Raw genomic sequence first — 16,998 nt, 5'->3', positions numbered from 1 at the left:
GGGAAGCAGTGGGGGCAAAAAACCGAACTGGCTTCAAGACTGAGCTTGATACCTTTAAGGAGGGGATGGTATGATAGGGCTGCCTACAGTGGCATGCAGTTGATCTGCAACTGCTGGCAACAAAGCAAAGATCTCCAAAGGCCGGTGATGGGACACTACATGGGGAGGGCTCTGAATTACTCCAGAAAATTATTTCCCAGGTGTCTGGCTGCTGGGTCTTGCTCACATGCTCAGGGTCTAACTGACTGCCATATTTGGGGATGGGAAGGGATTTTGCCCAGACTCAAATTGGCAGAGATCCTGGGGTATTGGGGTTTTTTGCCTTCCTCTGCAGCATGGGGCATGGCCTGGGTCACTTGCAGGTTTAAACTAGTGTGAATGGTGGATTTTTTTGTAATTTGAAGTCTTTAAAAAAATTATTGGAGGACTTCATTAACTCAGCCAGTGATGGGGGTCTATTACAGGAGCGGGTGAATGAGGTTCTGTGGCCTGTGATGTGCGGGAGGTCAAACTAGATGATCATGATGGGCCCTTCTGTCCTTGAAGTCTGAGAGTCTATAAACTGTGCTCTGCGTTGAATAGACGCTGACAGAGATCAGGGCCCCATCATGCTGTGTATGGCAGAGAACTGACTGAGATCAGCACCCCCTCTGTGCTGGGCACTGCACACACAGAGAGGGACAGTCAATCCCCCAAAGAGATCACAAGCCAAGTAGACAATAGGCAGGAGGAAAACAGAGAGGGACTGTGACTTCCCCAAGGTCACCAAGCAGGTCAGTGACAGAGCCAAGAACATACCCCATTAACGCCAGAGCCACATCACCCGCAGCTTGGAAAGGTCATCAGACCCCACTGTATTAGGCTGCAGGAAGAGGTGGTTTGTCCATGGATGCACAGGCTGTCTTGGCAGGGCAGCTCAGCTGCGGTCCCTGCACACAGCTGGGTGTGTGTGTCATGGGTCAGGAGAAGTTAGTGTCCAATCTTGTGAGACTGTGCTCCTGGTTCATACCTCCAGCACTCACTCCTGCCCCTCCCTTACCAGCTGCACTGGTCAGCCAGCCCCAGGTCTCTGTGAAGTCACTGTCTTCCCACACCCCAAACTGGGACATGGGCACCAGTACCAGAGTGCATTAGTGCAAATTCTGTCTATACGAAGGGTTTGCACCAGTGCCTAAAACACCAGTGTGGCAGAGACCTTCAGTGCCCAAAACAGCAGTATGGAGGCACTAGAACTGGGATCTAGTTCTAGCTCTGTCACGGACAGCCTGGGTGACCTTGCACACATCAGAGTTTCTCCTCACAACTTTAGTCTCTTTACCCAGCTGCCCACTCACTGGGGTCTCCTCTCTCTCCAGAGCTGCTCACCACTAAAATCTGTGTGGGTGTCACCAGAGCTGAGCTAGTTCAGCTCTGGAACAGTCTTACAAGGGGGGCTGTGGAGTCTCTTTCCCTGGAAGTTTTTAAGAACAGGTAGGACAAATCTCTGTCAGAGATAATCTACATATACTTGGTCCTGACTCTGCAGAGAGAGCTGGACTTGATGACATCTTGAGGTCCTGTCCAGCTCTACATTTCTATGATGCTATGAAATATATACGTATAAAACGCAACATACAGAGTAAAACCCACCACAACATAATGTCAGGAAACTCAGGAAAAAAAAAACGAAACAACAAAAACCACAGCATAAAATAACAATACAAAGGAAAAGAAAACAGCACAATGCAAACTAACACACCCTACGACAAAATTACACAATGAAAAAGAGCTCAACTCAAACCAACGCAACACAAGCACCAAACATGCTGAGGCAAAACAATGCACCATAAAACTTCAACACAACATGGTGCAATCCCAGTTCCAAATGGCACCATGCAAAACAGCTCAGTGTAGAACAGGGCACAGCACAAAAGAGAATTATTTCAGTGTAGGCCTGGAAGGGATCTTGAGAGGTCATCTACTCCAGCCCTCTGTGATGAGTCAGGACCAAGTATCCCTAGACATTCCCAGACTGGTGTATCTCTAACCTGGTCTTAAAAGCCTCCAGTGAAGGAAATTCCACAGTCTCCCTTGGAAGCCAATGCAAGGCAAACACAGAGCAAAACAACACTGCACACACACACCCTGGGCTTGGGGTTAAGGGGGGAGGCAAGAATTCAAACAATCTGGGTTCAGTTTCCAGTTTTGCCCCAGATTCTCCATGCAAACTTGAGCAAATTACTTCAGCTCTCTGAGCTTCAGTTTCCCCATCTGTAAAATGGAGAGTCGCCTTCTACCATTGGCCTATTTAGCCTTTGAGCTTTTTGTGGCAAGGCCTGTCCCTGTGGGCATGTCGACACTGCAGTCAGACACCGGCGGCTGGCCCGTGCCCGCTGACTTGGGCTCACATGGCTCAGGCTGTGGGGCTATTTAATTGTGGTGTCGACATTCTGGCTTGGGCTGCAAGGATTCTTTGCTGCTTTTACAGATCCAGACTAACACGGCTACCCCTCTGATACTTGACACCTTGCAAGGCACTGCATTTAGCCATATGGAGTGGAAATCCATCAACCTCATGAAGAAACTTGCACAAATACAGACAGATATCATCTTCCTTTCCAAATGCAAACAGATGGACATCATACCCAATGGACTAAATGTAAAAAATCCACTGCTATCTACATACTACACAGACCACAGTGAGAGATTATGCCATACTCTACCAAAGAAACTGAGGAACCACCTGATAAACATCCTATACAGCAAACAGGAAAACATCAAAAAAGAGCTCTCCAAGCTGGAGACTCTCATTAATAACCAAACTTCCATACAAACCAACAGGACTCCACTTGCCATCACATACAGCCCCCAGCTAAACCCCCTCCAATGCATCATCAAGGATCTACAACCTGTCCTGGACAATGATCCCACACTTTCACAGGCCTTGGGTGGCAGGCCAATCCTTGCCCACAGACAACCTGCCAACCTGAAACATATTCTCACCAGTAACTGCACACCACACCATAATAACTCTAGCTCAGGAACCAATCCATGCAACAAACCTCGATGCCAACTCTGCCCACATATCTACACCAGCGACACCATCACAGGACCTAACCAGATCAGCCACACCATCACTGGTTCATTCACCTGCACATCCACCAATGTAATATACACCATCATATGCCAGCAATGCCCCTCTGCTATGTACATCGGCCAAACTGGACAGTCTCTACGGAAAAGGATAAATGGACACAAATCAGACATTAGGAATGGCAATATACAAAAACCTGTAGGAGAACACTTCAACCTCCCTGGCCACACTATAGCAGACCTTAAGGTGGCCATCCTGCAGCAAAAAAACTTCAGGACCAGACTTCAAAGAGAAACTGCTGAGCTTCAGTTCATCTGCAAATTTGACACCATCAGCTCAGGTTTAAAGAAAGACTGTGAATGGCTTGCCAATTACAGAACCAGTTTCTCCTCTCTTGGTTTTCACACCTCAACTGCTAGAACAGGGCCTCATCCTCCCTGATTGAACTGACCTCGTTATCTCTAGCTTGCTTGCTAGCACACATCTATATACCTGCCCCTGGATATTTCCACTACATGAATCTGAGGAAGTGGGTATTCACCCACGAAAGCTCATGCTCCAAAACGTCTGTTAGTCTATAAGGTGCCACAGGATTCTTTGCTGCTTTTACAGATCCAGACTAACACGGGAAACCCCCTCTGATACTTGACAGAATGGGACGGATTCTTCTTGCCTCACATTCACACGGGCAGCAGGGAGCCCTGGGAACAGAGTGGGGCTGGAGTCTGAAGGTCACTTTTCATGCCAAAAGTGACCCCTCTCCAGATGTCTCTGTGTCTCAGGGCCCCCCCAGCCTCTGCCCAGGTCAGAAATCACTCGGGGGAACCATTTCCCACCCACACAAGGACAAATCCCTGCAGGTGAAAATGGGGGAAACACCCCAAACCTGAGATCTGAACTGGCCATTGGCGAAGGGCAGAGAAAATGGGGCACAATGGGGGGAGGGGAACAGGGAACTTCTCAGGGGTTGGGGGAGGGGGGGTCACCCTGGGTGCTGCTCGTTGCTCTCTAGGGAGAAAGGGGGCAGGACGGGAGAGGAGGGGGGTCCCCACGGGGGGGGCAGCGGTAAATCCGAGGGGATCTCAGCCCCCCCCTTTCTCCCCCCGCTCCTCGGGGGTCACCTGCTCCCCACCCCCCCGGCCATGTCCGGGCTGCACAGACATTTCCCCCCCGCCCCTTTCCCAGCCCCCCAGCTCGGTCTCAGCCCCCAGCCCCGCCCGGTCCCACGCAGGGACCCCAGTGGGGCCAGGCCCCGGTACCTGGAGGCTGCAGCTCCGCAGCGGGCCGGGCACGAAGGGGTTAACGGGTCCCCCCGGCACAGACCCGCCCGGGCCCGCAGCGCCAGGGAGCAGCAGCGGGTGACGCGGCCTCTGCGCATGCGGGACCCCCCCCCCGGCCGATCTGCGCATGCCCAGAGCCCAACGGTACAAACCCTTCTCCGGCCCCGGGAGAGGCTCCAACGGCCCCGCGCGAGCCAGGCAGAGCCGGAGCGGCCCGCGCGCGTTCGCAGCCCGGCTCGTTCTCTCCCCCACCGCTCAACGTCACTTCTGCTCCGGGGAGAGCCGGGAACTACATCTCCCAGCCTGCCCCGCGGGCGCTTCCGCCCTCTCCAGCCCAGGTAAGGGAGGGGTTCAGCAGCTGTTACTGCGCATGCTCAGGGCGAACTCCAGCGGCGTTTGCTGCCGGGGCTGGAGCAGCTGGGGGGGGCGGGGCCGGGAGAACAAAGCCCAGAGCTCCTGGGGGCGGAGCAGCTCCTAGGGGCGGGGCTCTGGCACAGCCCGGGGGCGGGGCAGCTGCTGGGGGCGGGGCTGTGGCACAGGCCGGGGGCGGGGCAGCTGCTGGGGGCGGGGCTCTGGCACTGCCCGGGGGCGGGGCAGCTCCTGGGGGTGGGGCTCTGGCACAGCCCGGGGGCGGGGCAGCTGCTGGGGGCGGGGCTCTGGCACAGGCCAGCGGCGGGGCTCTGGCACAGGCCGGGGGCGGGGCAGCTCCTGGGGCGGGGCTCTGGCACAGGCCGGGGGCGGGGCAGCTCCTGGGGCGGGGCTCTGGCACAGGCTGGGGGCGGGGTAGCTGCTGGGGGCGGGGCTCTGGCACAGACCAGGGGCGGGGCAGCTGCTGGGGGCGGGGCTCTAGCACAGGCCGGGGGCGGGGCAGCTCCTAGGGGCGGGGCTCTGGCACAGGCCAGGGCTGGGGTAGCTGCTGGGGGCGGGGCTCTGGTACAGGCCAGGGCTGGGGTAGCTGCTGGGGGCGGGGCTCTGGCACAGGCCAGGGCTGGGGTAGCTGCTGGGGGCGGGGCTCTGGCACAGACCAGGGGCGGGGCAGCTGCTGGGGGCGGGGCTCTGGCACAGACCAGGGGCGGGGCAGCTGCTGGGGGCAGGGCTCTGGCACAGACCAGGGGCGGGGCAGCTGCTGGGGGCAGGGCTCGGGCACAGGCCGGGGGCGGGGTAGCTGCTGGGGGCGGGGCTCTGGCACAGGCTGAGGGCGGGGTTCTGGCACAGGCTGGGGGCGGGACAGCTCCTGGGGGCAGGGCTCGGGCACAGGCCGGAGGCGGGGCAGCTGCTGGGGGCGGGGCTCTGGCACAGACCAGGGGCGGGGCAGCTGCTGGGGGCGGGGCTCTGGCACAGGCCGGGGGCGGGGCAGCTGCTGGGGGCGGGGCTCTGGCACAGGCCGGGGGCGGGGCAGCTGCTGGGGGCAGGGCTCTGGCACAGCCCGGGGTGGGGCAGCTGCTGGGGGCAGGGCTCTGGCACAGTCCGGGGGCAGGACAGGTGCTCAGGGGCGGGGCTCTGGCACAGCCCGGGGGCGGGGCAGCTGCTGGGGGCGGGGTTCTGGCACAGGCCGGGGGCAGGGCAGCTCCTCAGGGGCGGGGCTCTGGCATAGCCTGGGGGCGGGGCAGCTCCTGGGGGTGGGGCTCTGGCACAGCCTAGACGCTGCTGCTGCCTCCATGGGAGGTGGGCCCGGGCTGAGCCGCTGTTGCTCCCCAGGCCTGTGGGGCCCTACCTGTCTCCCTGGAGCTGAGCTGCCTAGGACTGGTGCAGAAGCCTGGCCAGTCTCAGCCTGGGGGGGGGCAGTGTGGGGGGCTTGGCTGGGCCCCTCCAGGCTCTTGAGGGAGTCACTGATCACACCATTCCTGAAGGGACAGAGCAATTCCTGGCCCCGGGACCAACCCTGGCTGTACCGCCAACTCAGCCCAGAAGACATGGTCACCTCCCAGCAAGGCTGATGAGTGCGACCGGAAGGCAGGGTGTGGGGGAGTGGGTCTCTGGGGAGTCTGTGGGCTGGGCTGTGAGGGGGTGGGGAAGATGTATGTGTTGGGGCAATAGGGAGGGGGGTGCTGGGCAGTTGTGGTGGGACTATGGGCAGGGGTGGTGTTGTGCAGGGCACTGAGCATTTCTGGTGGAGGTCTGGGGGGGCGCTGGTCATAGGGAGTTAGGGGGGTGTTGGGTGGGTGTCTGTGGTGTGGCATGGGCCAGCCCCCCGAGGGGAAGGGACATGCTGGCATCACAGGGCCACTGTGCATCTGGCAACTGGTGGTTTGTAAATAGTGCCCTTGCACTGGGCTGGGTGGAGCGGGGCTGCTCCTGTCATGCCAGACCCCTGGCTGGCCCCTTGGTCTGGGGACTGACCTCCCCACGTCATGCTCCATTGCCTCAATTGGGGTCCACAGATATGTTTGGTGCCAGGCCCACAAAAGTTTAATCTGACCTTGCCCTCCCCCCCTGTCCCCGGCTTTCCAGTGCAGCTCCCTACAGCCACCAGTTGCCTGTCCCCTGCCCATCCCATACTGCTGCCCCTCCCCGCTGTCAGGAAGTGTTCCTACTTCAGACCCCGTCCCTGGCCTTCTTAAAACACCTTCACAAATGGCTTTTTGAGACTGGTGGTGGTGGAGGAGGAACCATTACTGTTTGTGTATGTGTATTCTATAGACAGTCCCATCAAACTGTCCCAATTTTCTCACGTATTAAGTATCAATATAAAATCCCTTCAGATCTTGGTTATTTTCTGTCATATTATCAAATATTTCTTTTTTGACCTATTTCCTCATCAATTCTCCAAGATAGATATAAAATATCCTGTGTGCAGTGCTGTAGTAGCCGTGGTGGTCCCCAGATATTAGAGGCTGCCCCCTTGATGTTATTCTCCATCCCATTCCTTATGAATCCTACCATGTTGTTAGCTTTCTCGGTGGCAGCTGTGAGAGTGGACTTTTTCACTGAGCTGTCTACAGCAGAGGTCGGCAACCTTTCGGAAGTGCCGGGCCGAGTCTTCACTTATTCACTTTAACTTAAGGTTTCGTGTGCCGGTAATACATTTTAACGTTTTTTAGAAGGTCTCTCTCTACAAGTCTATATTATATAGCTAAACTAGTGTTGTATGTAAAGTAAACAAGGTTTTTAAAATATTTAAGAAGCTTAATTTAAAATGAAATTAAAATGCCGATCTTACGCTGCCGGCCCACTCAGCCTGCTGCCGGCCTGGGGTTCCGTTCACCTAGTTTGACAGTAGGCTAAGTGGGGCCGGTGGGACCCCGGCTGGCAAGGGGCTGGCAGCTGGGACCCCAGACCGGGAGTGCAGATGAGAATGTGTGTAGGGGGGTGCAGGAGCTCCTGTTTGGTGCTCAGGGTGGGGATGGGGATGTGGGGGTGTGTGTGCAAGAGTCAGGTCATGGAGTGTGGGGAGTGCAGGCATCAGGACAGAAGGCTGGGTGTGTGTGAAGGGGTGCAGGGGTCAGGGCAGAGGGCTTGGTGTGTGGAGGGGGTTCAGGGCAGGGGGCTGGAGGCGATTTGCAGTGAGCACACTGCGGCTCCACTCCCCCTCCCCCTTGCAAGGGTGATCAGCTAATTGGTAGCAGGGAGAGGGAGTGGGAGAGGAAGAGGCAGAAAAGCACCACGCTGGGGGAAGAAGCAGGGGAGGGGGGAGCTTGGCTGCCAGCAAGCCCCTGCAGGAGAGAGCGTGGGCGGGGGGGCTGAGTGGGGCTGGGACCCCGGCAGGCAGCAGCGTGCCATTAAAAATCAACTCACGTGCTGTCTTTGGCACGCGTGCTGCAGATTGCCGACTCCTGGTCTACAGCAACATAAAGGTCCTTTTCTTGAGTTGTGTAGCCTATAATCTTTGGCTTATGTATTAATTATATTGATTACTAAAAATTCCCAGTTATCACTTTGAGGGTTGACAGGTTCTTGTCCCAAGATCAGGCCCAGTATTATTAAAATTACTCTATAGTTGGGAACCACGACGTGCACAGTTGCAACACTCACTATATTTTCTCTAGTTTAATAATACATTTAGCAAAGTCACTGTAACACAGTAAGTAGACAGAGATAATATAGAATGTAAATCTGAACATCCATATACTCCCATCATCCCTTGCAGTACAACCTGAAATGTTCACCATTATCTTCCTTATCCCAATCACCTTCCTCATCAGCACCAGTAGCCATCATCTTGGCACCTTCCAAGGGCTAAATCTCTCTCTTCTCCTGCATACAGGTTGGGATACAACTTTTATAATATGTTAGGTTGCGCCACTCAGTCTAATGCGTATTCAGCAGGGGTTTCTCCTCTGTTTCTTATTTGTATTTCCTCCCCCTGCCGATGTTGGGGTGTCCTTCTCTTGGGTTAGTGAGACCATTCATACAACTTATCGTATTTGTCGCCGTGGTACTCCTGCGATGAGGCATCTGTGGACATTTTTATCCAAAAGCCAGCGTTAGCTCGTGTTCCTGTGGTTGGCAAGTGTCATCATGGGCCAAATTCCCCCTCAGACACTCTATTTCCAGTTCCCCAAAACTTAGGGATGACCCTTAGGCCAGTTATCTGTGCCAGAGTTCATAGACCTCAAGCCTTATGCTAACTGCGGAAGCCAATAACTTAACAGATACAAAGCCTGTAGATTCCTTGCATTACTGCTGCATAAAATAAAAGTTAAAGTTGGATCTCTGGGCTACAGTTGATAGTTAAATTTACCCCCAATGTATAAGTAGCTGCAGTTTTTCTCTCCATTGTGCATTGCTTTGCAATTAGAAAGACAAGGTGGGTGAGGTAATACCTTTCATTGGAGCCACTTCAGTTGGTCAGAGAGACAAATCTCTGAGCTGCATAGAGCTCTCCAGGAGAATATTCTAAAATATCACATACTTTTGCCTGGCTTTCTCTCTAGTTATGTGTTACTAATTTAATAATCTCTAAGGGTTTTTTTGCTGTCTTTCTAATTATAAAACATTAACATAAAATATCCTCTGATTTTAACCTTTGCTCAAATTCTTGAATATTGAATGGCTGGCAGGGCCTTCTGATAACTTTCTATCCATTTATCAATTACTGATATAAATCACGACAGGCTTTTCTTCTCTCCCCATTTTCAGAACTGCTGGAACTTCAGGTTTTGGAGGGAAAACTGTTGCTGTGAATCCTTCTCAGAAGAAGGGGTGAGGGAGGAGGAAAAGACTCTGGCCTCGTCCCTCCTGAGCCATGTTTCTGGTCTCAATGAGACCAGTGTTACTCAAGAGACACTTCAAGGAAGAACATAGAGTGACTCCAGATTAAGATGGGGGCAAATAAAATCAGGATATGTCCCTGTGGGGAGGGGGTTTCAGTTGTTGCTAAAGGGGGGAGGAGAAAGCCCTCAGTCTCTGTCTGACTCTCTCTCTTTCTCTCATTCTCCCCTCAAGATATTGGGATTGAGCTTCCTGGTTCAGACACTGCTGCCTGCATTGGGATCTGGGAGCCCAGACTGAGCAGCTGCTGCTCCCCCTGTGGGGTCTGGGCTTGGGAGTGACTTGGAGTGAAGCTTCCTCTTTGCCCAGGCAAGGTGAGGACTTTCTCCAGCTGTAATTAGCTCCATGGGCCAGCCCTGGGCTCTGCCCACATCAACATCTGAGCCCGATACTCCAGGTGATTGATGGAGACCTCAGGGAACGTGCTGGGGATGGGCATGAAAGTGACTCTGCACAAATATCAGAGGGTAGCCGTGTTAGTCTGGATCTGTAAAAGCAGCAAAGAATCCTGTGGCACCTTATAGACTAACAGACGTTTTGGAGCATGAGCTTTCGTGGGATGCATCTGAGGAAGTGGGTATTCACCCACGAAAGCTCATGCTCCAAAACGTCTGTTAGTCTATAAGGTGCCACAGGATTCTTTGCTGCTTCTGCACAAATAGCCCCTCATCACCCCACATCTCTGCTCCCCTTAGCAATTGCAGGAGCTAATCCAGCCATAGGAGAGCAGACACCCAGCAATGGCTGGCTGTCTGCCAGAGAGGGAGGGACAGGAGATGAGGAAACACAAAGAGAAAAGGGAGAAAGAGATTGATAGGGGCAGTGGGAGAAATAATTGGGGAGAGAGATTCCCTGATCTCTAACCTGCCCCCATACACTTACTGCAAGGTGAGGTGCAGGGAAAGGAAAAGCCGATTCCTGACTCTCTCTGTGCCCCTGGATGTGGGAGTGTGCTGCCCTGGGGACAATGTCAGGGGAAATCCCCCAAGTCACTCCTGTTGTTCTGCTCTTGTCTTGTATTTGGTTCCCAGACTTTGTTACTGGGACTGTTTGTTACTTTGTTACTGTTACTGAAAAGGTCTCGGCTTAGTGCTAGTGCGATGGGTCGGGTCAGTGTGTATAAAATGACCAAATATTTCCTCAGAATAGAATCGTAGAACTGTCAGGCTGGAATGAACCATGAGAGATCATCTAGTCCAGCCCCCAACACTGAGGTGTTTGTCCAACCTGTCCTTAAAACCTCCCTTGGGAACCTGTTCCAGTACTGAACTAGCCTTCGTCACAACTGAGTCACATGGCTGGCTCAGATTCAATTTGTGACCCACTATAACCCCCAGATCCCTTTGAGTAGTACTGCCCCCTAGCCAGTTAGTCCCCAGTTTATAGTTGTGCATTAAATTTTCTCCTCCCTAAAATGTAGTACTTTGCACATCATAGAATCTCAGGGTTGGGAGGGACCTCAGGAGGTCATCTAGTCCAACCCTCTGCCCAAAGCAGGACCAATCCCCAGATTAATGTATAATAATAATAATAAATGGAGATGTAGCTATCTCATAGAGCTGGAAAGGACCCTGAAGAGTCATTTAGTCCAACCCCTGCCTTCAGTAGCAGGGCCAAGTACTGATTTTGCCCCAGATTCGTAAGTGGTCTCCTCAAGGATTGAACTCACAACCTGGGTTTAGCAGGCCAATGCTCAAATCACTGAGCTATTCCTCCCTCACTTGTCTTTACTGAATTTCATCTTGTTCATTCAGGTCAATTCTCTAATTTATAAAGGTCATTTTAAATTCTAATCCTGTTCTCCAATGTGTTTGCAACTCTTCCCAGCTTGGTGTCATCCTCAAATTTAATAAGCACGCTCTCCACTCCATTGTCCAAGTCATTCATGCAAATATTGAGTGGTACCAGAGTGAGGATTGGCTCCTGTGGGACCGCATTAGATACATCCTCCCATTTTGTCAGCAAACCATTAATAATTACTCTTTGAGTACAGACTTTCAAGTACACAACATTTCCCTTGTTAGCTGATGAGAATGTCGTGGGGTCTGCTGTCAAAAGTCTTACTAAAATTAAGATTTGTCACATCTACAGTGTCATAGGGCCAGTACCCTAGTTAAAGCAGGAATTAGATTGGTTTGGCATTGTTTGTATTTGATAATCTATGCTGGCTATAACTTATCACTTTACTATCCTCTAGGTGCTCATACATTGATTGTTTAATACATTTTTCTTTCTGGGTATCTAAACTAGGCTTGACTGGCCTCTATTCCCCAGGTCTTCGTTGTTCCCGTTTTGGAAGACAGGTTTTATGTTTGCCCTTCTCCAGTCTTGCGGGACCTCACCATCCTCCCGGAGTTGTCGGAGTTCATTGTTAACTGTTCCAAGATTGCTTCAGCTAATTCCTTGAGTAGCCCAGGATGAATTTCGTTAGGCCCTGCTGACTTCAATTAATGTAACTTAGGTAAATATTTTTTCAACCTCTTATTTCCCCATTGTGGTTTCTGTTCCTTCCCCCCTTGGTTAAGAATAATTAAGTATCTGATCACAATTACATATTTTCAGTGAATGTAAAAAGGCATTAAACACCTTCGTCTTGTTGATCTCGTCTATTATTAGCTCTTCTTTTCTGGTAAGTAGAGGACCTACACTTTCCTTCCCCTGTCTCTTGCTCCTAATATATTTTTAGAACCCTTATCTTATTGCCTTTTTTGTGTCACTTCCAAGGTGTAACTTATTTTGTGAGTTAACCTTTCTGATTTTGTCCCCACATGCCTGTGCAGTTCTTTTGTACTCATCCATAGACATTTGTCCATAATTCTATTTTTTATAGGATTCCTTTTTATTTTCTGGTCATGAACGAGCTTATGGTAGAGCCATATTGGCCACTTACTTTGTCTGTCTTTCCTTCATATTGTGATCCTTTGCTGCTGAGGAACGGCCAGCCAGCTCTCCTGAAGTCTTTTCTCCCTCTGAGGTTTTATTCCTGTGGGATCTCACCTACCAGTTCTCCGCATTGGTTGAAATCTGCCTTTTGGACATCCCTTGTCCTCATTCTGCTGCTCTCATGCCTTCCTTCTCATAGAACTGTGACATCAGTCATTTTCTCATATTGCTGTCTGCCTTCAGTTCCCTAACTCATTCCTTCCTCTTCCAATTACTGCTTCCATCGTCTCAGAGAAAACAGGTGTCCCCTGTACATTTCAAGAACTTATTGGACACTGTGTTTGGTTGAATTCCTTTTCTTGCAGATGTCTGGGCAGATAACCCTCCCCTAGCCCCCTCCCCCAATTTTTGTTTTGAATTTTTCTATTTGCATGACACTCTAGACCATCCGTGTGCAGGGAAAGGGTCTGAGGGGAGTTGTGCTGTAAAATTATTTCCCGTTCTGACATGTCCCCAATTGCCCTTTTTGCCCTAACAGGCGGCAGCGCAACATCCACATTTTCCGCCAGATCTTTTCATCCGTCCAAAGAAGCAAAATGGCTGCGGTGGAGCCATTTGAGGTAGGGATTATCAGGGACTTGCTTGTGGGTTCTCTCTGGAGAGAGAAGGGCAGTAAATACAGAGAAGGTGAGCACTTCTGAGGGAGCTAGTCTGGAGGTGGGAGAGGGCGGGAAAGCTACAGAGTGGAGAACGGGAGGGGGACAGGGTGTGATAAACCTGTTGAGATTTGTTTACTGGGATGCCTAGATCCCAGCAACGGACTCCTATGGTTTGTGGGTGGGAATTCCCTAATTAGACAAGCAGGAAACACCCCCCATGGACTGGGCTAGGAAAACTTACCAGATTTCAATTCTGGAACCTGAACCTACTGGCCAGGGGCTGCTGTGGGATATAAAGGGGCACCCACTAGTGAAGCTCAGGGAAGACAACCCATCCCCTCCTATCCGGCTGCTGGCAGTGAGAAGGGTGTTGCAATTCACACCAGGGAGTTGTCCCTGAACCCTGCTGGGGGCTCCATCTCCTGTATCAGCCTCTGGCTAGTAGGTGAGTGATGAACGTGAAGACTCCTGCTGCCTTACTCTGCTGGGAGGAGTGGGGATGCTTTTGTCCTTGCCTCACTCTGATGCTTCCTGGCTGCTCTCATGTGATGGGGTGCGGGTGGAACTATGCTGCCTGCCTGCCTCCCAGAGCTTCCAAGCGATTGGCCCTCCTCCCCTGTGAACAGCGGGTTTGTCAGTAGGCAGCAGGTATTGAGTGATGGACTCCTGCTGTTTCAGGGACCAATGGCCTTTGTCAAGGCTGATTCCCCACTCTGGCACTTTGAGTGCAGAAGATGGGGGCCCGCAAGGATTCTAAAAATTCATACTGGCCACTCCAGGCTTGTATTAAACTCCAAAGATTATAGTTTTTCTCTGACCGCGGATGGGTAGATGCTGCCACCATCCAAATGCAAAACCCCTTTGAAAACCCAGGAAGGTGCACTTGGGAATTCTTTCCTGTGTGGTACCTTCAAGCCCTTTCACCCCACGCCCCTCCGGGGAAGAGCTGAGAAGGAAAACAGCTGTTGCCGCCAGCTAATTAAACAACCTGTGCACAAACCTCTTAGGACACAAAAATTCGATCCTGTTCTTAAAAAGGTAAAAATTATTAAAAACAAAAAGAAAGAAAATACAGCTGGAAACTCAGGCTAGATTTAAAACAAACAAACCATTTACAAGGATTAAGCATCAAGAGTAACTTTCTTGAGGTCCAGCTTGAAGGTTACACGCAAAACAAAAGCATTCGGGGTTAGTACAGAGGAGTCCACAAGCCATAAAGAAATAAGTGATAAACCTAATTGCGTCTTTCCAGACATTTCCTGATCTCCTTATATATCTGGGGTTTCCAATGAGTAGTTTCTAGGTATGATGTGATGATTTTTCATACCTGGTCCAAGCTCTTACAGCATGGCTGCTCTGTCCCTTCTCTCCAGGAGAACAACACAGACAGACAAAAGGGGAGAGTCTTGTTTTAATTTAAAAAAGTTCTAGCCTTCCCATTGGCTCTTTTGGCCAGGTGCCCACTCACTTCCTTTTACCTATGCCTGCAGTGAGATTTTTTAACCCTTTACAGGTAAAGCAAGTAGAGAACAGCTACTAAGAGGGATTTTTAGCTGGCTGGCTGGGAAGGAAGCTCCTCTCCCCCCCTCTTCATTTATCACATGCCCCCCAAATCACAGACAGTGCTGGCCAGCCTGCTTCAGGTCGGGTTTACACTGGCTGAGATATTTTTCCTGGAGGTTTAGGAAAGAGAGTTAATAAGATACATGCACCTTTCATTTTACTAATAATTACGTGAAGAACTAAACAGTATTTTTACATGTTAAGGACTACAGTGACTTAGAATACAGGAACCGTGAGGGGTCCAGTGGCATCTTAAAGACTAACCAGACTCCTCGTTGTTTTTGTGGATACAGACTAACACGGCTACCCCTCTGATACTTAGAATACAGGGTTATTTTTACCCAGCTGATTTTGGGAAACCTTCCTGGGAGAGTGCATCAGACACTTTGGTAGAGACATCTGAAATGTGTTGTATCTCAAAATTAAAGTTTTGAGGAGCTAAACTTCGCCGAAGATGTTTTTTGGTTTTGGTTCTGACTGTGTGAAGCCACTTTAGTGCAGCGTGGTTAGTTTGCAGGTGGGAACGCCGTTCCCAAATGTATAGGCATAGCTCCTCCAGAGCATACACAATGGTGTAACTTTCTTTTTTTGAGATTTCCTTTCAGATTTTTTTTTTTTTTTGCTGAGGAACACAACAGGATGGAATTGTTGATTTGATTCTTCCTGCATTAAAACCGCTCCTATACCACACTCTGACACATCTGTGGTTACAATGAAAGGTTAAGTCCAAAACAGACTGTGAAGAGTTCATAGAATTGTAGAATATCAGGGTTAGAAGGGACCTCAGGAGGTCATCTAGTCCAACCTCCTGCTCAAAGCAGGACCAGTCCCCAGACAGAATTTTGCCCCAGATCCCTAAATGGCCCCCTCAGGAATTGAACTCACAACCCTGGCTTTAGCAGGCTAGTAACACACTGAGCTATTCCTCCTCCCTTTTGAGTTACAAAGGGATCTCAAAAAATTGGGTGATTGAATTTCATCTACCATTTTGGTGCGCAGTTTTGATAAGCGCAAAGTAATGCATATTAGAAAACAATCCCAAATGTAGATACAAAATGATGGTGTCTAAATTAGTGTTACCACTCAACAAAGGAATCTTGGTATCATTGTTGATAGTTTTCTGAAAACATCCACTCAATATGCTGTGACAGTCAAAAAAAGCTAACCAAATGTTAGGAACCCTTTGGGAAGTGGTAGATAATAAGGCAGAAAATATCAAAATGTCACTATACAAATCCATGGCATGCCCCACCTTAAATACTGTGTGCAGTTCTGGTCACTCCGTCTCAAAAAAGGATATATTATAATTGGAAAAGGTGAAGAGAAGGACAACAAAAATGATGAGGGTTATGACACAGCTTCCCTGTGAGGAGAGATGAAAAAGACTGGGAAGGTTCAGCTTGGAAAAGAGATGATTAAGGGGGGATATGATAGAGGTCTATAAAGTCATGACTGGTGTGGAGAAAGTGGATAAGGAAGTGTTCCAAGTCCTAATTAAAATCAACATTAACAATCCACCACACTCCTCCACCAGGCCTTTTAAAAGTCTTGGATACAAGTTATCTGGACCTGCTGATATAAACATGTATACCTTTAATAGCTGCTGCTTAACGTCCTCATGAGTTCTTGTTGGAATGGAAAGACTGTCATCGTCAATATCTTATGATATGAGTACAACATCTGCTTTTCCCCAAATTCAGGAGAGAAATATTTATTGAACACTTTTACCTCTTCTGAATTATTTTTGATAATTCTGCCATTTCCATCTAGTAATGGACCACTACCATCATTAGGATTCATTTTGTACTTAATCTACTTTTAAAAAACTTTCTTATTATTTTTCTTGATTGGTTGTTGATTTCTGATAGCTTCCCTTACCAATTTTCTACAGTTCTGACCTTCTAACTTATAGTTTTTTTACTATTGACATCCTCTTTTTTCAATATATTTTATTTGGAGAGTGTTGGGATTCCTAACAGGGAGCCACCAGCAGGGTCCAGAGACAGCCCCATCTCCTATATCAAGCTCTGGTTAGTAGGTATGTGATAAATGTGACGACCCTGCCTCCATCTGTCAGCTGAGAGACACAAAGTTTCTCTCTTTCTACCCTCTGATCCCTCCAGGGTGTTCTAAGCAAGGTGAGGTGGGACTCTGTTAACGTGTGCCTCGCGGAGCTTCCATTTCCCTGGTACTGCTGTTTCGTGAATAGTGGGGTTGTGAGTGGGGCACCCGGTACTGAGTGTTGGACTCTTGCTCTTTCAGGGGCCGGTGACTTTCGAGGAGGTGGCTGTGTATTTCACCAAGGGAGAATGGGCTCTGCTGGACCCCA

At 50.4% G+C, this 16,998-nt stretch overlaps 1 protein-coding gene and 1 long non-coding RNA gene across 3 annotated transcripts in view; one reads left to right on the top strand and one right to left on the bottom strand.

Moving 5' to 3' along the window:
• The window catches only part of LOC115642642 (zinc finger protein 436-like), a 936,374-nt gene extending 931,643 nt beyond the window's left edge, over positions 1-4,731 (bottom strand). Inside the window, exon 1 of the mRNA XM_030546321.1 lies at positions 4,506-4,731. The gene's annotated coding sequence lies outside the window, so the exon portion shown is untranslated. The remainder of the gene's footprint in view (positions 1-4,505) is intronic.
• Positions 4,732-8,446: 3,715 nt separating this feature from the next.
• LOC115642669 lies at positions 8,447-16,970 on the top strand. Of its 2 annotated transcripts, none has more exons than XR_003998226.1 (4): positions 8,447-9,878; positions 11,839-12,025; positions 12,986-13,067; positions 16,932-16,970. It is a non-coding gene; the product is annotated as an uncharacterized LOC115642669 (long non-coding RNA). The 2 variants fall into 2 exon arrangements; XR_003998225.1 differs by having other exon boundaries at positions 11,815-12,025.
• The last annotated feature ends 28 nt before the right edge of the window (positions 16,971-16,998 follow it).

Source organism: Gopherus evgoodei, unplaced genomic scaffold (assembly GCF_007399415.2).
Source record: "Gopherus evgoodei ecotype Sinaloan lineage unplaced genomic scaffold, rGopEvg1_v1.p scaffold_43_arrow_ctg1, whole genome shotgun sequence".
In the NCBI taxonomy this organism is placed as follows: Eukaryota; Metazoa; Chordata; order Testudines; family Testudinidae; genus Gopherus; species Gopherus evgoodei.
Note: the sequence above shows the minus strand (reverse complement) of the source record. Positions and strands in the feature narration are given on the sequence as shown.